This window comes from Salmo salar, chromosome ssa12 (genome assembly GCF_905237065.1).
Source record: "Salmo salar chromosome ssa12, Ssal_v3.1, whole genome shotgun sequence".
NCBI lineage: Eukaryota > Metazoa > Chordata > Actinopteri > Salmoniformes > Salmonidae > Salmo > Salmo salar.
The window spans coordinates 54159030-54182556 of record NC_059453.1 but is presented as its reverse complement, the minus strand read 5'-3'; the positions used below and the strand labels follow the sequence as shown (position 1 = coordinate 54182556).

Genomic DNA, 23527 nt, shown 5'->3' with positions numbered 1-23527 from the left:
TGATTATACCTTGCTGCGGTTGAGCCTGACTTTTTCAGGCTTCAGGCAAGGTTTAGCTTAACAAATATCTGTCTCTATTTTCTAGAGAAGTACATAGGAAAGAGAAGGGGTAGTAGGTCACAAACACACACAAAACAGATTTTGTACCACTAGTGCCACCCGTCACAGGCACTCCTAAAGGTCTGTGGGTAAACTAGTAAACATTCAATGATTAAATACATTGGAAAAACATGCATTTTCAGGGCACATGTTTGATGGACATTTTCTGCAGTGCCATTTCACCACATTTCTGGTTTGATTAAATAAAGCCCTGTCAAGAAGCCCATTTCTGGTGATTTAAGAAAATACTAGGACTGTAAATATGATTATTTTATGATGCAGAGACACAGAGGAGCACATTATGATGTTAATAATCTCCCTTTGAACTAAGATCACTGTATAATGGCAGTACTGTTGAAGTGGATGGCCAATAAAAAGGCCTGATTATGGCAGCATTGTGGAAGTGGATGGCCAATAAAAAGGCCTGATGATGGCAATATTGTGGAAGTGGATGGCCAATAAAAAGGCCTGATTGTGGCAGTATTGTGGAAGTGGATGGCCAATAAAAAGGCCTGATGATGGCAGTATTGTGGAAGTGGATGGCCAATAAAAAGGCCTGATGATGGCAATATTGTGGAAGTGGATGGCCAATAAAAAGGCCTGATGATGGCAATATTGTGGAAGTGGATGGCCAATAAAAAGGCCTGAGTTGGCCATTATGATTTGCCTTTCACTGACAAAGTAGATTTTGTTCAGATGTCAAATAAGCAAGTTAATCAACTTATTCCTGTGATAAAAGTCTACAAAATATTTTAGGTTTATCATATGACTCATAACATCCTCTTTTGGTCTTTGTCTTTTTTATTTTGAATGATTTATAGGCAATACATCAAAAAGGTGATTCTAAAATTGAAGTAGAGTCCTTGGCTGACATTCGATCTATACCTGTCGCAAAGCTATTTCCTCAACATTTACACAGTGATTGACATTGGCATGCTGAATGGTTTCGAAAACCTTTAGACAATGTTTGTCCCCAAATCCTATGTACATTCTGCCAGGGCTCATTTCTCACCTGGTTCTACAACACAACCTGTCGGTAGCTCACACAGAGTAGTTGACCTGGATGGTTTCTCCAAATGGAACATTAAGGTTCCAGAGGTGTGGCTTCTTTTACTTCATCTCTGTAGAGAGCAACTAGCACTGACACCATCGCTGTAATAAACCAAACGTGAAATAAAGCCCATGCCCTCCGCAGTTTACTGGCTCACACACACATACACACACGTACGTGCACACAAGCACACACACATTTCACTCTGAGTGACATGACAGCACCATTTTTATGTGTCTGTCATTATTCATTTACAGAGAGTGAGTGTGTGTGTGTGTGTGTGTGTTTGTTTTTCAATAACCTCCTATTTGCATTAACATTCAAATAATTCAGACAGCATCTGCTTGTGTCCTCTAAAGAACAGCCATTTTTCTGTGAGTATTTGGATAGCAAATACATTTTCTATTTTAACAGGAACATTTTGTAAAAAGTAGTTCTGCATGTGATGCTTTTTCGGGGCCAAGGCATGGCGGGAAGATAGGCCTAATTATTCAGCCATAGGAATGAAAGCAATATCTCAGAAGGTATTTTTATGGTGTGTAGATAATCGCCTGATAGGACCTCCTTTACCAGAAGTCACACACACAATTTTACCATAAGACCAATCATATTGAAGATCTTTCAAGTACGTATCCTCCTACATGCCCAGTCAAAGGGTAAGCAATATGTCAGGAACAGGGCCCTAACCAGGGTTTGAGTTTTAGTGAGGTCCACAGGAAAGAAATTGAAAGTTGAAGTTAATTTACTGCTTTACAATTTTAAAAAAAACAACATCAAAATGCTATTTGAAGATTTCGTTGTCATTTTTTCTACACAAAGTACTCTGTAATATCAAAGTGGAAGAAAATATTCTACAATTTGTAAAAATAAATAAAAAACTATAATCTAATATATGTGGAGACCTGCTCGTCAAACATCTCATTCCAAAATCATGGAGTTGGTCCCCCCTTTGCTGCTATAACAGCCTCTACTCTTCTGGGTAGGCTTTCCGCTAGATGTTGGAATATTACTGCAGAGATTTGCTTACATTCAGCCACGAGAATTAGTGAGGTCGGGCACTGATTTTGGGCAATTAGGCCTGGCTCGCAGTCGGCATTCATCCCAAAGGTGTTCGATGGGGTTGATGTGAGGGCTCTTTGCAGGCCAGTCAAGCTCTTCCACACCAATCAACAAACCATTTTTGTACGGACCTCACTTTGTGCATGGGGGCATTGTAATACTGAAATAGGAAAGGGCCTTCCCCAAACAAAGTTGAAAGCACAGAATTGTTTCAAATGTTAAGATTTCCCTTCACTGGAACTAAGGGGCTTAGCCGGAACTTTGAAAAACAGCCCCAGACCATTATTCCTCCTCCACCAAACTTTATAGTTGGCACTATGCATTGGGGCAGGTAGTGTTCTCCTGGCATCCGCCAAACCCAGATTCGTCCAACGGACTACCAGATGGTGAAGCGTGATTCATCACTCCACTGCTCCAGAGTCCAATGGCGGCAAACTTTACACCACTGCAGCTGATGCTTGGCATTGCACATTGTGATCTTAGGCTTCTGTGTGGCTGCTCGGCCATGGAAACCCATGTCATGAAGCTCCCGACGAACAGTTATTGTGCTGAAGTTGATTCCTGAGGTAGTTTGGAACTTGGTAGTGAGTGTTGCAACCGAGGTCAGACACTTTTTACGCGCATCAGCACTCAGCAGTCCCATTCTGTGAGCTTGTGTGGCCTACCACTTCGCGGCTGAGCTGTTAATGCTCCTAGACGTTTCCACTTCACAATAACAGCACTTACAATTGACCGGGGCAGCTCTAGCAGGGCAGAAATTTGACGAACTGACTTGTTGGAAAGGTGGCATCCTATGGTGGTGCCATGTTGAAAGTCACTGAGCTCTTCAGTAAGGCCATTCTACTGCCAATGTTTGTCTATGGAGATTGCATGGCTGTGTGCTCAATTTTATACACCTGTCAGCAATGGGTTTGGCTGAAATAGCCGAATCCACTAATTTGGAGGGGTGTCCACATACACTATATATACAAAAGTATATTGATTAGATAAGTATTCAAGCCCCTGAGTCAATACATGTTAGAATCACTTTTGGCAGCGATTACAGCGGTGAGTCTTTTTGGGTAAGTCTCTTCAAGCTCTGTCAAGTTGGTTGTTGATCATTGCTAGAACAACTGTAACTAGGCCACTCGGGAACATTCAATGTTGTCTTGGTAAGCAACTCCAGTGTACATTTTGCCTTGTGTTTTAGGTTATTGTCCTGCTGAAAGGTGAATTTGTCTCCCAATGTCTGTTGGAAAGCAGACTGAACCAGGTTTTCCTCTAAGATTTTGCCTATGCTTAGTTGTATTCTGTTTCTTTTTATCCCCAAAAAACTCCCTAGTCCTTGCCGATGACAAGTACAGCCATAACATGATGCAGCCACCACCATGCTTGAAAATATGAAGAGTGGTAGTGATGTGTTGTGTTGGATTTGCCCCAAACATAACACTTTGTATTCAGGACAAAAATGTCATAACTTTGTCACATTCTTTGCAGTATTACTTAAGCGCCTTGTTGCAAACAGGATGCATGTTTTGGAATATTCTTCTTCTGTACAGGCTTCCTTGTTTTCACTCTGTCATTTAGGTTAGTATTGTGGAGTAACTGCAATGATGTTGATCCATCCTCTGTTTTCTCATATCACAACCATTAACTGTAACTGTTTAAAAATCACCATTGGCCTCATGGTGAAATCTCTGAGTAGTTTTCTTCCTCTCCGGAAACTGAGTTAGGAAGGATGCCTCTATCTTTGCAGTGACTGGGTGTATTGATATGCCATCCAAAGTGTAATTAATAAATTCACCATGCTAAAAGGGATATTCAGCGTCTGTTTTTTGTATTCTATTTACACATCTACCAATCGGTGCCCTTCTTTGCGAGGCATTGAAAAACCTCCCGGGTCTTTGTAGTTAAATCTGTGCTTGAAATTCAAATCAAATTTCAAATCAAATGTATTTATAAAGCCCTTCTTACATCAGCTGATATCTCAAAGTGCTGTACAGAAACCCAGCCACAAAACCCCAAACAGCAAGCAATGCAGGTGTAGAAGCACGGTGGTTAGGAAAAACTCCCTAGAAAGGCCAGAACCTAAGAAGAAACCTAGAGAGGAATCAGGCTATGAGGAGTGGCCAGTCCTCTTCTGGCTGTGCCGGGTGGAGATTATAACAGAACAAGGCCAAGATGTTCAAATGTTCATAGGCGACCAGCAGGGTCAAATAATAATAATCACAGTGGATGTCGAGGGTGCAACAGGTCAGCACCTCAGGAGTAAATGTCAGTTGGCTTTTCATAGCCGATCATTCAGAGTAACTCTACCTCTCCTGCTGTCTCTATCTCTACCTCTACCTGTCCCAGCAGGTCTGGGACAGGTAGCACGTCCGGTGAACAGATCAGGATTCCATAGCCGCAGGCAGAACAGTTGAAACTGGAGCAGCAGCACTGCCAGGTGGACTGGGGGCAGCAAGGAGTTATCAAACCAGATAGTCCTGAGGCATGGTCCTAGGGCTCAGGTCCTCCGAGAGAGAGAAAGAGAGAAAGAGAGAAAGAGAGAGAGTTAGAGAGAGCATACTTAAATTCACACAGGACACCAGATAAGACAGGAGAAATACTCCAGATATAACAGACTGGCCCTAGCCCCCCGACACAAACTACTGCAGCATAAATACTGGAGGCTGAGACAGGAGTGGTCGGGAGACACTGTGGCCCCATCCGATGATACCCACGGACAGGGCCAAACAGGTAGGATATAACACCACCCACTTTGCCAAAGCACAGCCCCCACATCACTAGAGGAATATCTTCAACCACCAACTTACCATCCTGAGACAAGGCCGAGTATAGCCCACAAAGATCTCTGCTACGGCACAACCCAGACAGGAAGATCACGTCAATGACTCAATCCACTCAAGTGACGCACCCCTCCCAGGGACGGCATGGAAGAGCACCAGTAAGCCAGTGACTCAGCCCCTGTAACAGAGTTAGAGGCAGAGAATCCCAGTGGAGAGAGGGGAACCGGCCAGGCAGAGACATCAAGGGCAGTTCGTTGCTCCAGTGCCTTTCCGTTCACCTTCACACTCCTGGGCCACACTACACTCAATCATAGGACCTACTGAAGAGATGAGTCTTCAATAAAGACTTAAAGGTTGAGACCGAATCTGCGTCTCTCACATGGGTAGGCAGACCATTCCATAAAAATGGAGCTCTATAGGAGAAAGCCCTGCCTCCAGCTGTTTGTTTAGAAATTCTAGGGACAGTAAGGAAGCCTGCGTCTTGTGACCGTAGCGTACATGTAAGTATGTACGGCATGACCAAATCGGAAAGATAGTTAGGAGCAAGCCCATGTAATGCTTTGTAGGTTAGCAGTAAAACCTTGAAATCAGCCCTTGCCTTAACAGGAAGCCAGTGTAGAGAGGCTAGCACTGGAGTAATATGATCAAATATTTTCTTTTCACTACAAATTCACTACTCGATTGAGGGACCTTACAGATAATTGTATGTGTGGGGTACAGAGATGGGGTAGCCATTCAAAAAGCATGTTAAACCACTATTATTGAACAAAGTGAGTCCATGCAACTCACTATGTGATTTGTTAAGCATAAAGGGATAAAGTGACTAGGCAACAGGATCGGTAATAAACAGTAGCAGCAGCGTAAGTGATGAGTCAAAAGAGGGTCAATGCAGACAGTTAACTAGTTAACGTGAGTACGTGTACTGGTAATCCTTATGGCCCCACTGCGTTGTCAATGTAAACTTGTTTAAAGGTCTTACTTACATCGGCTACTGGTGGTGAGGGATTAACCAACATTTCTGGTGATTTTGGTTAATAAACAAGTAATTGACCAACGTAGGTTCAATTACCTGAATTACATTTACACCGATAAAAATATAAACGCAACACAGGGCCCCTCAGGAGTGTGTACTTAATCCCCTCCTGTATTCCCTGTTTACCCACGGCTGTGTGGCCAAACCCGACTCTAACACCGTCATTAACTTTGCTGATGACACAACAGTGGTAGGCCTGATCACCAACAACAATGAGACGGCCTATAGGGAGGAGGTCAGAGAACTGGCAGTGTGGTGCCAGGACAACAACCTCTCCCTCAATGTGAGCAAGATAAAGGAGCTGATTGTGGACAACAGGAAAAGGCGGGCCGAACAGGCCCCCATTAACATCGACGGGGCTGTAGTGGAGCTGGTCGAGAGTTTCAAGTTCCTTGGTGTCCACATCAACAATGAACTATCATGGTCTAAACATACCAAGACAGTCATGAAGAGGGCACGACAAAACCTTTTCCCCCACAGGAGACTGAAAAGATTTGGCATGGGTCCCCAGATCCTCAAAAGGTTCTACAGCTACACCATCGAGAGCATCCTGACCGGTGGCATCACCGCTTGGTATGGCAACTGCTCGGCATCTGACCATAAGGCGCTACAGAGGGTAGTGCGAACAGCCCAGTACATCACTGGGGCCAAGCTTCTTGCCATCCAGGTCCTATATAATAGCCGGTGTCAGAGGAAAGCCCATAAAATTATCAGAGACTCCAGTCACCCAAGTTATAGACTGTATTTTCTGCTACCGCACGGCAAGTGGTACCGGAGCGCCAAGTCTAGGATCAAAAGGCTCCTCAACAGCTTCTACCCCCAAGCCATAAGACTGCTGAACAATTAATAAAATCGCCACCGGACAATTTACTTTTTACACCTTTTGTACAGTGCTGCTACTCGCCGTTTGTTTGTTATCTATGCATAGTCACTTCGCCCCCCACCTACATATACAGATTACCTCAACTAGCCTGTACCCCCGCACACTGGCTCGGTAAAGGTGCCCCCTGTATATAGCCTCGTTATTGTTATTGTGTTACTTTTTATTGTAAATTTTATTTTAGTCTACTTGGTAAATATTTTCTCAACTCTTCTTAAACAGCACTGTTGGTTAAGGGCTTGTAAGTAAGCATTTCACGGTGAAGTCTACACTTGTTGTATTCGGCGCATGTGTCACGTTGGTATGAATGATTCGGGAGACAGACGCAGGAATGCCTAATAGGGTTTTTTATTGTACCCAAAATACAGTGTGCCGTGTAAAGGCACGGGACGAAGACCAAACAAACACTTAACAAAACACAGGTTGGTAACCCAAACAAAAGAGCGAGGAGTATCTCGAAAAAAATAACAAGCGCGCGATGATTAACACACGGGACGAGACCCGTAATCATCTGTGCAATCCACATTGGCACAAAAGCCAAAACGCACAGCAGAGGTACTCACACGCACCAACGGACATTGTAACAATAATCGACCCCACCATGGTGAACAAATGGCACATACAGTTGGAAGTCGGAAGTTTACATACACTTAGATTGGAGTCATTAAAACTCGTTTTTAAACCACTCCACAAATGGATTGTTAACAAACTATAGTTTTGGCAAGTCGGTTAGGACACCTACTTTGTGCATGACACAAGTAAGCTTTCCAACAATTGTTTACAGACAGATTACTTCACTTATAATTCACTGTATCACAATTCCATTGGGTCAGAAGTTTACATACACTAAGTTGACTGTGCCTTCAAACAGCTTGGAAAATTTCAGAAAATTAGGTCATGGCTTTTGAAGCTTCTGATAGGCTAATTGACATAATTTTAGTCAATTGGAGGTGTACCTGTGGATGTATTTCAAGGTCTACCTTCAAACTCAGTGCCTCTTTGCTTGACATCATGGGAAAATAAAAAGAAATCAGCCAAGACCTCAGAAAAATAATTGTAGACCTCCACAAGTCTGGTTGATCCTTGGGAGCAATTTCCAAATGCCTGAATGTACCATGCTCATCTGTACAAACAATAGTACGCAAGAATAAACAACATGGGACAATGCAGCCGTCATACCGCTCAGGAAGGAGACGAGTTCCGTCTCCTAGAGATGAACGTACTTTGGTGCGAAAAGAGCAAATTAATCACAGAACAACAGCAAAGGACCTTGTGAAGATGCTGGAGGAAACAGGTACAAAAGCTAGTCCTATCTCGACAAAACCTGAAAGGCCGCTCAGCAAGGAAGAAGCCACTGCTCCAAAACCGCCATAAAAAAGCCAGACTACGGTTTGCAACTGCACATGGGGACAAAGATCGTACTTTTTGTAGAAATGTCCTCTGGTCTGATGAAACAAAATGGCACTGTTTGGCCATAATGACCATTGTTATGTTTGAAGGAAAAAGGGGGAGGCTTGCAAGCCGAAGAACACCATCTCAACCGTGAAGCACGGGGGTGGCAGCATCATGTTGTGGGGGTGCTTTGCTGCAAGAGGGACTGGTGCACTTCACAAAGTAGTTGGCATCATGAAGCAGGAAAATTATGTGGATATATTGAAGCAACATCTCAAGACACCAGTCAGGAAGTGAAAGCTTGGTCGCAAATGGGTCTTCCAAATGGACAATGACCCCAAGCATACTTCCAACGTTGTGGCAAAATGGCTTAAGGACAACAAAGTCAAGGTATTGGAGTGGCCATCACAAAGCTCTGACCTCTGTCCTATAGAAAATATGTGGACAGAACTGAAAAAGCGTGTGCGAGCAAGGAGGCCTACAAACCTGACTCAGTTACACCAGCTCTGTCAGGAGGAATGGGCCAAAATTCACCCAACTTATTGTGGGAAGCTTGTGGAAGGCTACCCGAAACGTTTGGCCCAAGTTAAACAATTTACAGGCAAGGCTACTAAATACGAATTGAGTTTATGTAAACTTCTGACCCACTGGGAATGTGATGAAAGAAATAAAAGCTGAAATAAATCATTCTCTAATATTATTCTGACATTTCACATTTTTAAAATAAAGTGGTGATCCTAACTGACCTAAGACAGGGACTTTTTACTAGGATTAAATGTCAGGAATTGTGAAAGACTGAGTTTAAATGTATTTGGCTAAGGTGTATGTAAACTTCCGACTTCAACTGTATATACAAATACAATCAGTGGTAATAGGGGCCAGGTGTGCGCAATGAAAGTTCCAGAGGGATCTTTGACAGCATGTGACAAATAAAGTTTGATTTGATTTGAACATGTAAAGTGTTGGTCCCATGGTTCATGAGCTGAAATAAAATATCATAGAAATGTTTCATACGCACAAAAAATTATTCACTCACATATTATGCACGTATTTGTTTACATCCATGTGAGCATTTCTCATATGCCATGATAATACACTTGACAGGGGTGGCATATCAAGAAGCTGATAAACAGCATGATCATTACACAGGTGACCTTGTGAAGGGGACAATAAAAGCCCACTCTAAAATGTGCAGTTTTGTCACACAAAACAATGCCACAGATGTCTCAAGTTGAGGGAGCGTGCAATTGGCATGCTGACTGCAGGAATGTCCACCAGATGTAATGTTAATTTCTCTACAATAAGCCGCCTCCAGCTTCGTTTTAGAGAATTTGGCAGTATGTCCAACCGGCCTCACAACCGCAGACCACGTGTATGGCGTCATGTGGGCGAGTGGTTTGCTGATGTCAACGTTGTGAACAGAGTGTCCCATGGTGGCGGTGGAGTTATGGAATGGGCAGGCATATGCTACGGACAACGAACACAATTGCATTTTATTGATGGCAATTTGAATGCACAGATACCGTTATGAGATCCTGAGGCCCATTGTCGTGCCATTCATCCAACACCATCACCTAATTTTGCAACATGATAATGCACAGCCCCATGTCGCAAGGATCTCTACAGAATTCCTGGAGGCTGAAAATTCTAAAGTTCTTCCATGGCCTGCTGTCACGCCCTGGCCATAGAGAGGGTTTTATTCTCTATTTTGGTTAGGCCAGGGTGTGACTAGGGTGGGCATTCTATGTCCTTTTTTCTATGTTTTGTATTTCTTTGTTTTGGCCTGGTATGGCTCTCAATCAGGGACACCGTTGTCGTTGATTGGGAGCCATACTTAGCTAGCCTGTTTTCCTTTGGGTTTTGTGGGTGGTTTATTTCTGTTTCGTAATTCTTATCTGACAGAACTGTTTGGCTGTCGGTTTCTGTTTCTTTGTTTCAGTGTTCTGATCAAATAAATTCATGATGAGCACTAACCACGCTGCGCCTTGGTCTACTCCATTTGACAGCCATTACAGAACTACCCACCACAAACGAACCAAGCAGCGTGGATTGGAGCATCGGGGAGAAGGATGGACATGGGAGTCGGAACGTAGATTCTGGGAGGACAAGTTAAGGGAGCTACGGGAACCTGAGAGGCAGCCCCAGAATTGTTTTTGGGGGGGGGCACACGGGGAGTTGGGGTAAGTCAGGCAATAGACCTGAGCCAACTCCTCGTGCTTATTATGGGGAGCGTTTGGCGTGGAGAGCACCGTGCTATGTGGAAGTGCGCACGGTCTCGCCCATCCGCACGCACAGTCTGGTGCGGTCGATACCAGCCCCCCGCAAGTGCCATGCTAGAGTGGGCATCCAGCCAGGAAGGAGCATGCCTGCTCAGCACATCTGGCCACCAGTGCGTCTCCTAGGCCCAGGCTACCCTGCACCTGCTCTACGCACGGCAGCCATCAGTCCTCAGCAAAGCCCAGTTCGCCCTGTGCCAGCACTCCACCTGTGCCGGGCTACAGTAACAACTCAGCCAGGACGGATTGTGCAGGCCGTGCGCTCCAGACCTCCAGTGTGTCTTCAAGACCCGGTCTATCCTGTGCCTGCTCCCAGAGCCAGGCCTCCTGCATGTCTCCCCAGCCTGGTGAGTCCTGTGACTGTGCCTGCACCCAGAGCCAGGCCTCCTGCAAGTCTCCCCAGCCTGGTGAGTCCTGTGCCTGCTCCCAGAGCCAGGCCTCCTGCATGTCTCCCCAGCCTGGTGAGTCCTGTGCCTGCGCCCAGAGCCAGGCCTACTGAAAGTCCCGCCAGTCCGGAGCCGCCAGAGCTGCCCACCAGTCCAGAGCCGCCCGCCTGTTCGGAGCCGCCAGAGCCGCCCGCCTGTCCGGAGCCGCCCGCCAGTCCGGCGCAACCAGAGTCGCCCTCCAGTCCGGCGCCGCCAGAGTCGCCCGCCAGTCCGGCGCCGCCAGAGTCGCCCGCCAGTCCGGCGCCGCCAGAGTCGCCCGCCAGTCCGGCGCCGCCAGAGTCACCCTCCAGTCCGGGGGTCGGCGAGGGACCCCGCTCTAGAGGTGCCACCAAAGTGGGGTGAGCCAGCGGTGGAGCGGGGTCTGCGTCCCGCCCCTGAGCCGCCACCTCGGATAGATGCCCACCCGGACCCTTCCCTAGAGGTTTAGGTTTTGCGGCCGAAGTCCGCACCTTTGGGGGGGGTACTGTCACGCCCTGGCCATAGAGAGGGTTTTATTCTCTATTTTGGTTAGGCCAGGGTGTGACTAGGGTGGGCGTTCTATGTCCTTTTTTCTATGTTTTGTATTTCTTTGTTTTGGCCTGGTATGGCTCTCAATCAGGGACAGCTGTACATCGTTGTCGCTGATTGGGAGCCATACTTAGGTAGCCTGTTTTCCTTTGGGTTTTGTGGGTGGTTTATTTCTGTTTAGTAATTCTTACCTGACAGAACTGTTTGACTGTCGGTTTCTGTTTCTTTGTTTCAGTGTTCAGATCAAATAAATGAATGATGAACACTAACCACGCTGCACCTTGGTCTACTCCATTTGACAGCCGTTACACCTGCATACTCACCAAACATGTTACCCACTGAGCATGTTTGGGATGCTCTGGATCGACGTGTCCGACAGCGCATTCCAGTTCCCGCCAATATCCAGAAACTTTGGAGAGCCATTGAAGAGGAGTGAGACAACATTTCACAGGTCACAATCAACAGCCTGATCAACTCTATGCGAAGGAGATGTGTCACGCTGCATAAAGAAAATGGTGGTCACACCAGATACTGTCTGGTTTTTAAGGTATCTGTGACCAACAGATGCATATCTGTATTACCAGTCATGTGAAATCAATAGATTAGTGCCGAATGAATTCATTTCAATTGAGTGATTTCCTTTTATGAACTGTAACTTCGAATGTTGCATGTTGCGTTTATATTTTTGTTCAGTATAGTTAATTGTTTTGTGAGCCCAACACGCCATATCTCTAAAGAGAAATCGAATCATAAACAAGAGAAATCAACTCTAGAACTATGTGGAACGCTGGGCTGAACGGAGTTGTTGTTTTCATTAAACAAATATTCAACCTAGTTCGGTGCTGAAACGTGGTAATTAACGACAACGACCATAATCCATTGCAACAGTTTTTTCTGGTTCAGACACTGTTCAGAGAGGAAGAGGCGAAGCGAGAGGTTTCATTCTTGACAAAATAATCCCAATGTGTTTCTATTGGCTTATTTTGGACCTAAGTTTATTGCCTGCCTTCCTGCCTTTGGGCCAACAACTCCAATTGTTAGGGCGTAGACATGAGCATCTCTTCCTTATATACAGATCTCTGGACAGGTACACTTTTATGTTTGCTACGTTAGGTTAGATACACACAGACCACACACACCACAACAATGAGGGACAGAGTCAGTTCACGAAAGTATGCCTTATCTACTTTGAATAACTAGTCAAATGATTTTGTCAGACAGCTCTGCAGCATTCTTAGGCAGGCTAGCGATATAAGATGTTGAAAGACAGTACAGTATGGGGAGCACATAGATAGTGCCTGAGTAGAGATGAGATGATTACTTTTAAGGAATAAAAAAGAATAAAGTAATCAAATAAAAACTGAGTAATATACACTGAAATATTGTATTATTTCACAGTAATTTCCTATCTTTCTATTGTCGACCTGACAAAGACAATGGAATATTTTCAATATTTTGGCAATTGTTTCAGAATTTACATTAAAAAGCTCTAAAATCATTGTAATGACATTACTTCATAATGCATTTCATGTTTAAAAAAAATTATTGAAACCGAAATCAAAACCCTTGATTATTTTTTAACAACTGAACCGAAACTGAACCAACCTCAAAAAGCACTAATCGCTCAGCACTATCGGCTATGGAGAGAGCGTGATCACAGTCTTCTGGAACAGCTGCTGCTCTCATGCATGGTTTAGTATTGCTTGCCTCAAAGCAAGCATAGAAGGAATTTAGCTAATTTGTTAGGCTTGCGTTACTGGTCAGCTTGCGGCTGGGTTTCCCTTTGTAATCGATCTTAGTCCTGTATTGATGTTTTGACTGTTTGATGGCTCATTGGAGGTCATAGCGGAATTTCTTATAAGCGTCCGGATTAGTGTTCCACTCCTTGAAAGCGGCAGCTCTAGCCTTAAATTCAGGGCGGATGTTGCCTGTAATCCATTGTTTCTGGTTGGGATATGTATGTAAGGTCACTGTGGGAATGACGTCGTTGATGGACTTAATAGTGAAGTCGGTGATTGATGAGGTAAACACCTCAATGTTGTCGGATGAATGCTGGAACATTTTCCATATTCTAGTGAAACAGTCCTGTAGCTTAGCATCAGCATAATTGAACCAGTTCGTCACTGGCACTTTCTGTTTGAGTTTTTGCCTGTATGCAGGAATCAAGAGGATAGAGAGGCAGGCACAAAGAGGCAGCAAAGAGGGAGGCAGAACAAGAATATAAGCTGAACTTTGATCAACGTTTGGAGCAATATTTAGATGTTGACTCCTAATTTATTTTCTTCATTGTGTACAAAATATACATTTTTATATTTTGTATATTTTTTCAACAAACATTTTTTTTGAGGTCAGACCTTGGATTTGGGTTGCTTTTTCTGTATTCAAATGGTTCAGACAACATCTTCTTGTGTCCTCTCTAAACCACAGCTGTTTTTCAGCCAGTATTTGGATAGCAAATACATCTTATTTTTTGACAAGCAGTATGAGATATACAAAATGTTATCAAGTTATTAAGGTGCATTTAAGGCATGGTACTGGTAGCCTACATGGCCAGGAGAAAAACCTGACCCCTTGACCTATGACATCATCGTTAACCTAAAATTCACATAAGCCATCAATATCGTTAACCTAAAATTCACATAAGCCATCAATAGATAGTTTACAAAGTCGTGTCAATGTCCAAAAGCTTTCCAGAAGACACTTGGTTTCATTTGAAATGTTATGTTTCTTCTGTGATTATTTTTAAGCTGCATCTAGAAATAACTCGTTATTATAAGACATTATCAAAGTCACTAAAACTGATGTCATTGGTACCGGCCTGAGTCTGTAGCTGAGGTGGCCTATAATAGTAAAAAGAACGGACACAAGTTAACGTCTGCAAAATTCTGCTTCTTTCTTTATTCGGAAGAATGGTGCGTGCGCTTGGCCAGAACTTGCTGTTTCTCCTACTACCACAGTGCTACACCACCATCTATTGGCCTGATGGACTACTAACGCTAAAGCATGTAGAATACACCATTTCGAATAATTAAGACAAATATATAAACAAATTAGTTTAAAAAAATATATATTATAATGTAATGCTGTTTTCAACGCATTACATCATCGTAACCACCACCATTACTCAGCAGAATGTTAAAGGTGACCTCAACTGTCTCTGTATCTTTGTGTCACACAAATTGTCTGATACTTTTTCTGGGCCACTGCCAAGACATAGTGGGAAAATATGCCCAGGTATTCACCCATAAGAATGAGAGAAGGAAGTTTTAGGACCACACACACACACACACGCACACCATAACAGCAATCATGTAGAGCAATCATCTTTCCAGCCCTCCTACCAAGGCAAAGGGTGAGAAATACTGTATGTCAGGAATGGATTTGGGTTGTTCATTCTTTGAGGTAAAGACTGGTTTGGCGAGAGACGGGTGCTCATTTACAGTTAACACGGACCTGTTTCCAGTCTTCCGAGATCCGATTATCTCAAGAAGCAGAGAGCCAATCAGCTTCTAGACATATCAGGTCAGCTCAGGTCATTTCCATGATGGATTGGCAGAGAATCAGGATCTCGTTCACCATCTTATGTCCAAAGACCGACACCCTTTGTAGAACAGTGTGCCCACTCACTGGCCTGGGGCATATGGGTCTCCATAGACCCCCATGAAGTAAAGACACCTAAACCAACTGGACTTAGTAGATCTGGTGCAGCCAGGGTAATATTAGTTTTATATGGCACTCAAGCCTCACCTTGGGAAAATTGATTTTGGTTTGCAGTGCATCTAGAGAGTGCTGATAAGTTTAAGTTCCTAAATGACCATTTACAAATGATTGACTGATATTATAAATTAAAAACAACATATCAATGATTAGCTAACCATTCTTTCATCTAATTCGCTCTGCCTCCTACCAAAGCCAAGTCTTCAGCAACTGTTCTTAATATAATGTACCTTAGGAGCAACGTCTTTGAAAGTTTTACAGACCTTTCAACAAACTGTATCTGGAAGAGAGACTTCTATGTGGGATCTGAGTGCTGCTTTACCAGACTGTGAAAGGCATTAAAGTAGTTAAACCCAATGAAGGAGTTTGGTGAAGGTTTGTTTACCATTCAGGCAACATCTTATTGCTGCTGCTGATCAGATGATTAGACGGACAAGGTTCTCATGAAAAAGGCTTTGTTTTTATATGAATTAGTCTACCATCGATTGCTTTATCTACAAGCCCCTCACTTGCACTACTGTATCTCTCTACAACTGATTTATGGCTAAGGATAAGGTAAGAGGTTTATGTTCAGGTAAAGTGATAAAAACATATTTATGGTTACAAAGTGCCTCTGTCCTCTGTAGCAAGGCTAGACAGTGATGTAAGGTATTTACGTCAGTCCCTCAGGTAGTTCCCACTGAGGTGATCAAAACACCATGATGTGGTTTTCTGCATCATGGGACAGAGAGATGTGTGCATTCCTTAAACAGAACAGTTGTTATATAAGGGATTAGCAAGAACCAGAGAATCTAGTTCTGTCAGCTTTGGTGAAGTGAAAGATAATCAATGTGAGAAACCAAGGTGATGTTGAAAGGAGAGTTGGACAAAGGCATTCGAGACAATGGAAAGGCAGACTGGTGGCATTCTCCTCTGCGGTTTGTGATTTTCTAACACAAACACATGCACCAGTGGAGGGTAGTGACTTGAAAAATTGAGAAGGATGGGCTCAGACTGCATGGAGACGACAAAAAGTGTAACAAAAATTGTCAAAGAAATTATTTTAACCTAAAGCATTTAGGAACACAAAAAAAACAATAACACAACACACACTGTAAATACAAATAGCATATACAGTGCATTCGGAAAGTATTCAGACCCCTGGACTTTTTCCACAGCCTTATTCTAAAATTGATTAAATTGTTTTTTCCCCTCGTCAATCTACACACATTACCCCATAATGACAAAGCAAAAACAGGTGTTAGATATTTTAGCTAATTTATTTAAAAAAATACAAAAAATGAAATATCACATTTGCATAAGTATTCACACCATTTACTCAGTACATTGTTAAAGCACCTCTGGCAGTGATTACAGCCTCAAGTCTTCATGGGTATGCTGCTACAAACTTGGCACACCTGTATTTGGGGAGTTTCTCCCGTTCTTCTCAGCAGATCTTCTCAAGCTCTGTCAGGTTGGATGGGGAGCGCTGCTGCACAGCTATTTTCAGGTCTCTCCAAAGATGTTTGATTGGGGTCAAGTCCGGGCTCTGGCTAGGCCACTCAAGAACATTCAGAGACTTGTCCCGAAGCCACCCCGGCATTCTCTTGGTTGTGTCTTTAGGGTTGTTGTCCTGTTGGAAGGTGAACCTTCACCCCAGTCTGAGGTCCTGTGTGCTCTGGAGCTGGTTTTCATCACGGATCTCTCTGTACTTTGCTCTGTTCATCTTTCCCTCGATCCCGACTAGCCTCCCAGTCCCTGCCGCTGAAAAACAACCTCACAGCATGATGCTGCCACCACCATGCTTCACCTTAGGGATGGTGCCAGGTTTCCTCCAGACATGACACTTGGCAGTCAGGCCAAAGAGTTCCATCTTGGTTTCATCAGACCAGAGAATCTTGTTTCTCATGATCTGAGAGTTCTTTAGGTGCCTTTTGGCAAACTCCAAGCGGGCTGTCATGTGCCTTTTACTGAGGAGTGGCTTCCGTCTGGCCATTCTACCATAAAGGCCTGATTGGTGGAGTGCTGCACATATGGTTGTCCTTCTGGAAGGTTCTCCCTTCTCCACAGAGGAACTCTGGAGCTCTGTCAGAGTGACCATCGGATTCTTGGTCACCTGACCAAGGCCCTCCCCCGATTGCTCAGTTTGGCCAGGCAACCAGCTCTAGGAAGAGTCTTGGTGGTTCCAAACTTATTCCATTTAAATGGGCTAGGTGGGACGGTAGCGTCCCACCTGCGGGACACAGCCAGTGAAATATCAGGGCAGAAAATTCAAAAACAACAAAATGTCATAATTCAACTTTCTCAAACATACAACTATTTTACACCATTTTAAAGATACACATCTCGTTAATCTAACCACATTCTCCGATTTCAAAAAGGCTTTACAGCGAAAGCAAAACATTAGATTATGTTAGGAGAGTACATAGACAAAAATAATCACACAGCCATTTTCCAAGCAAGGACATGTGTCAATAAAACCCAAAACACAGCGAAATGAAGCACTAACCTTTGACGATCTTCATCAGATGACACTCCTAGGACATTATGTTACACAATACATGTATGTTTTGTTTGATAAAGTTCATATTTATATCCAAAAACAGCATTTTACATTGGCGCGTGATATTCAGAAAATGTATTCCCACCAAACCACCGGTGAATGTGCACATCAATTTACAAAAATACTCATCATAAACGTTGACAAAATACATAACAATTATTTTAAGAATGATAGATAGACTACTCCTTTATGCAACCTCTGTGTCAGATTTTAAAATAGCTTTACGGAGAAAGCACATTTTTCAATATTCTGAGTACATAGCTCAGCCATCACGGCGAGCTATTCAGACACCCGCCAAATTCGGGGCAACCTAAACTCAGAATTAGTATTAGAAATATTGTATTACCTTTGCTGATCTTCGTCAGAATGCACTCCCAGGACTGCTACTTCCACAATAAATGTTGTTTTTGTTCCAAATAATCCATATTTATGTCCAAATACCTCCGTTTTGTTCGTGCGTTCAGAGCACTATCCAAAGGGTAACGCGCGAGCGCAGAACGAGAGACGAAAAGTCAAAATGTTCCATTACCATACTTAGAAGCATGTCAAACGCTGTTTAAAATCAATCTTTATGGTATTTTTAACGTAGAATTGCGATAATATTCCAACCGGACAATAGCATATTCATTCAAGAAGAAAAAGAAGGAGGGGCGCGCTCGCGGGACCGAGCATATCCAACCCCTTTGTTGCCAGGCAGACCACTCAGTAACTGAGCTCCTATTATCTGCCCAGTGACAGGAAAATGCTCAAACCACTTTCTGAAGGCTTTAGACAGCCAATGGAAGCCTTAGGAAGTGCAACGTCACCCCACAGACACTGGAGCTTCGATAGAGAATCAAAAGAAGAACTACAATTCTCAGACTTTTCACTTCCTGCTTGGATTTTTCTCAGGTTTTTGCCTGCCATGTGAGTTCTGTTATACTCACAGACACCATTCAAACAGTTTTAGAAACTTCAGAGTGTTTTCTATCCAAATCTACTAACACTATGCATATTCTAGTTTCTGGGCCAGAGTAGTAACCTGTTTAAATTGGGTACGTTTTTCATCCGGCTGAGAAAATACTGCCCCCTAGCCCAGACAGGTTAAGAATGATGGAGGCCACTGTGTTCTTGGAGACCTTCAATGCTGCAGAAATGTTTTGGTACCCTTCCCAAGATCTGTGCCACGTCACATCCCTGTCTCAGAGCTCTACGAAACAATTGGTTCGACCTCATGGCTTGGGTTTTTGTGGGACCTTATGTGTGGGACCTTATGTAGACAGGTGTGTGCATTTCTAAAATTTGCCACAGGTGGAATCCAATGAAGTTGTAGAAATATCTCAAGGATGATCAATGGAAACAGGATGCACCTGAGCTCAATTTCGAGTCTCATAGCAAAAGGTCTGAATTCTTATGTAAAGTATTTTTTTAAATATATACAGTATCTCACAAAAGTGAGTACACCCCTCACATTTTGTAAATATTTGAGTATATCGTTTCATGTGACAATACTGAAGAAATGACACTTTGCTACAATGTAAAGTACTGAGTGTACAGCTTGTATAACAGTGTAAATTTGCTGTCCCCTCAAAATAACACAACACACAGCCATTAATGTCTAAACCGCTGGCAACAAAAGTGAGTACACCTCTAAGTGAAAATATCCAAATTGGGCCCAAAGTGTCAATATTTTCTGTGGCCACCACCATTTTCCAGCACTGCCTTAACCCACTTGGGCATGGAGTTCACCAGAGCTTCACAGGTTGCCACTGGAGTCCTCTTCCACTCCTCCATGACGACATCACGGAGTTGGTGGATGTTAGAGACCTTGCACTCCTCCACCTTCCGTTTGAGGATGCCCCACAGATGCTCAATAGGGTTTAGGTCTGGAGACATGCTTGGCCAGTCCATGACCTTTACCCTCAGCTTCTTTAGCAAGGCAGTGGTCGTCTTGGTGTGTTTGGGGTCGTTATCGTGTTGGATTACTGCCCTGCGGCCCAGTCTCCGAAGGGAGGGGATCATGCTCTGCTTCAGTATGTCACAGTACATGTTGGCATTCATGGTTCCCTCAATGAACTGTAGCTCCCCAGTGCCGGCAGCACTCATGCAGCCCCAGACCATGACACTCCCACCACCATGCTTGACTGTAGGCAAGACACACTTGTCTTTGTACTCCTCACCTGGTTGCCTCCACACACGCTTGACACCATCTGAACCATATAAGTTTATCTTGGTCTCATCAGACCACAGGACATGGTTCCAGTAATCCATGTCCTTAGTCTGCTTGTCTTCAGCAAACTGTTTGCGGGCTTTCTTGTGCATCATCTTTAAAAGAGGCTTCCTTCTGGGACAACAGCCATGCAGACCAATTTGATGCAGTGTGCGGTGTATGGTCTGAGCACTGACAGGCTGACCCCCCACCCCTTCAACCTCTGCAGCAATGCTGGCAGCACTCATACGTCTATTTCCCAAAGACAACCTCTGGATATGACGCTGAGCACGTGCACTCAACTTCTTTGGTCGACCATGGCGAGGCCTGTTCTGAGTGGAACCTGTCCTGTTAAACCGCTGTATGGTCTTGGCCACCGTGCTGCAGCTCAGTTTCAGGGTCTTGGCAATCTTCTTATAGCCCAGGCCATCTTTATGTAGAGCAACAATTCTTTTTTTCAGATCCTCAGAGAGTTCTTTGCCAAGAGGTGCCATGTTGAACTTCCAGTGACCAGTCAGTATGAGGGAGTGTGAGAGCGATGACACCAAATTTAACACACCTGCTCCCCATTCACACCTGAGACCTTGTAACACTAATGAGTCACATGACACCGGGGAGGGAAAATGGCTAATTGGGCCCAATTTTGACATTTTCACTTAGGGGTGTATACACTTTTGTTGCCAGCGGTTTAGACATTAATGGCAGTGTGTTGAGTTATTTTGAGGGGACAGCAAATTTACACTGTTATACAAGCTGTACACTCACTACTTTACATTGTAGCAAAGTGTCATTTCTTCAGTGTTGTCACATGAAAAGATATACTCAAATATTTACAAAATGTGAGGGGTGTACTCACTTTTGTGAGATACTGTATATACATTTGCAGAAATGTCTAAAAACCTATTTTCGCTTCATCATTATGGTGTATTGTGTGTTGATTGATGAGGACTATTTTTTATTTAATCCATTTTAGAATAAGTATGGGGGGGAAAAAAAGAAAAACAAATGTATGAAATGTATGCATTCACTACTGTAAGTCGCTCTGGATAAGAGCGTCTGCTAAAATGACTAAAAATAAATAAAAAATGTAAAAAAATGTAATAAGGCTGTAATGTAACAAAATGTGGGAAAAGTCAAGGGGTGAGAATACTTTCCGAATGCACTGTACATTCCATTACAGCAGCACCACCATAGGTTTGGTAAACAAGGTTTGGTCAACAAGCCCTGGGGAGGATGAAAACCCTGTCAAACTACAACAACCTTATACTTGTTCATATGAATTATATTTAGACTAGACTAACAGGGGGGTTTCCTCTACCCAGACACAGAGGCAACAACAGATGGACAATAGAACTCACAGGGCTGAGCTTCCTTTATGCATGTTTGCATAGCACAGGCCTATGCAACTGCAGGCCTAATTAAAAATGTATCTATGTCATCACTATTATGATGATTTATTAATTCAAGTGAATAATTTTGGATCGAAAAGGTCTAGCCAGAACAAGTTTGCATATAAACCAAATTTGATCACATTCACATTTTCTCCTGACAAACAAATGGACTTTAAATGCATAATGTTAATAATGTGTTCACCCTGACTGAGCTTCGAGCAGAGATTGCTGTGGTAGGCAAGTTGCCTACCTGGCGGATATTTTTGATCTTCTGAATTCTCTCAATGTGTCAATGCAAGGGAGGTGGCACAATCGATTTGAACAGAGGGACAAAGTGGATGCCTTCAAGATGAAGCTTACCGTTTGGGCAAATCATGTTTCTAACGGGAGGATTGACATGTTTCTCAATGCTGATTTTGAGATTCCGAATCTGATCAACAAAGTGCACAGCGAAACCCTGAAACCTGTTAAACAGCATCTTGTCAAGTTGCAGGGAAAGTTTTGCAACTACTTCCTGGAGGAAAACAGGAGACAAGATGACTGGATACTGGACCCCTTTCAAGTGGAGATGGGAAGCGTCACGTTGCCAAGCAATGAAGAGGCTCAGCTGTTGGAGCTGTCGATGGACAGAGCACATAGGCTGTATGCAGCTGCTATAGAATACTACAGTATGACATAATACACATAAAACCTAGCAGTCAAACAAGGAAATGGTTCCACATTTTTGTGTTTCGTGTAGGCTTACCCTGTCATGACGTTTTGATAACCGTGTAAATTTCTCCAGGACAAGGTGACTTCTATCAATATATTTGCCTGTATTTACCCCCCCCCTAAACAAAATGCTAATTAGCTGCTAATTTAGCTATCATAAAGAACTACAAATGACATGATGATCTGGACGAAACTGCCAAATTGAGGCAAAGGTAATAATCTCTGGACTAACTATCTAATGTTATCTACATTTTGTAATGTATACATTGGCTACATTTCTTTAAATGTACTATTCTTTGAACTGTCTTGTGCAAGTTTTAAATTGACACAATACCTGTTAGCAAAGGTGTCAGCTAGAGATGACGTGTAGGAGCTTGCAGGGATTTGTAGTCTTGTATGATGTCTACTTTGATGCCAATTAGGATTTTCTAATCTGAGAGTAAATATAGCCGAATACATTGATAAATCACCTTGTCCGAGAGATTTACATGGTTATCACAACGTCACGCCACAAACCATTTCCCTGTTTGATCGCTAGGTTTTATGGGTATTATGACACCTCCACTGTTGGGCTCTATTATTAGTAGCCTACAGTTGATCAGACTGAAAAATCATCTCGTTTTCATCCCATACAGCGTGTCAGATCTCTAATGTTTTGGTGTGCCTAGGCTTCTGCAACATTTATGTAAAGACTTTTTGCTTGTGTCTGTCGGGTGTGATGATCTGTTATTACCTTTGCTAAATAAAACCCGGAAGAAAGTGGAAAGCCTACTTGAGCAAGCGTGAAAAGATGCGCTGCGTCACTCCTCTCTTTTTAATCTCCATTTTAATGGATGATGCGATGAATTGATTTCGACATCCCAGAGAAGACAGTACAAACTTCCATATGCTCAGCAAGTAAAGCATCGTAATGTGCAAATACCTCTGTAAGCTCCTTGTAGCTGCCCCTGTTAGCTGAACTTTCCCTCTCGTCGTGCCCTAAGTAAAAGCCAACTCTTGCCAATAAGCTGCTTGTGACACTTTCTTCTTACCTTCTCGTTAAGTTGCGCAGTTCGAATACACAGACGTTCATTCATTCATCCATTACATGATCGATGCGGCAATAAAGGGGTTCTTCAACAAAAAAATCAACTACATTGTTAGCATGATCCTAATCCTATGATTGGATGGACAACATGTCAGTTCACATTGCAAAAACATTGATTGGTTGGAGGACGGCCCCCAGAAGTGGTCATAATTACCATGTATGTCTTTGAAGAGGGTAAGGCCTACGAGCGTCCTAGTTTTTGTATTTAAATCAACTATCCTATGTCAATTCAAGTTTTTTTATTTCGTTTTTTTAGCCCATAGATATTGTTGTAATTTTTTTGTCACTCAAATATCACATGAATACACATTACAAATGGCAAAATGTATACAATTGCAAGGACATTTTCTTTAAAACTGCTACAGTTTCTTTGAACCCCA

At 43.2% G+C, this 23527-nt stretch overlaps 1 long non-coding RNA gene across 1 annotated transcript; it reads right to left on the bottom strand.

The window, feature by feature from the left end:
* Positions 1-354: 354 nt before the first annotated feature.
* Positions 355-23241, bottom strand: LOC123725519 (uncharacterized). The gene is made up of 3 exons (XR_006758020.1): positions 23092-23241; positions 4505-4701; positions 355-1251 (listed from the first exon to the last, which is right to left on the bottom strand). It is a non-coding gene; the product is annotated as an uncharacterized lncRNA (long non-coding RNA).
* Between the last annotated feature and the right edge of the window lie 286 nt (positions 23242-23527).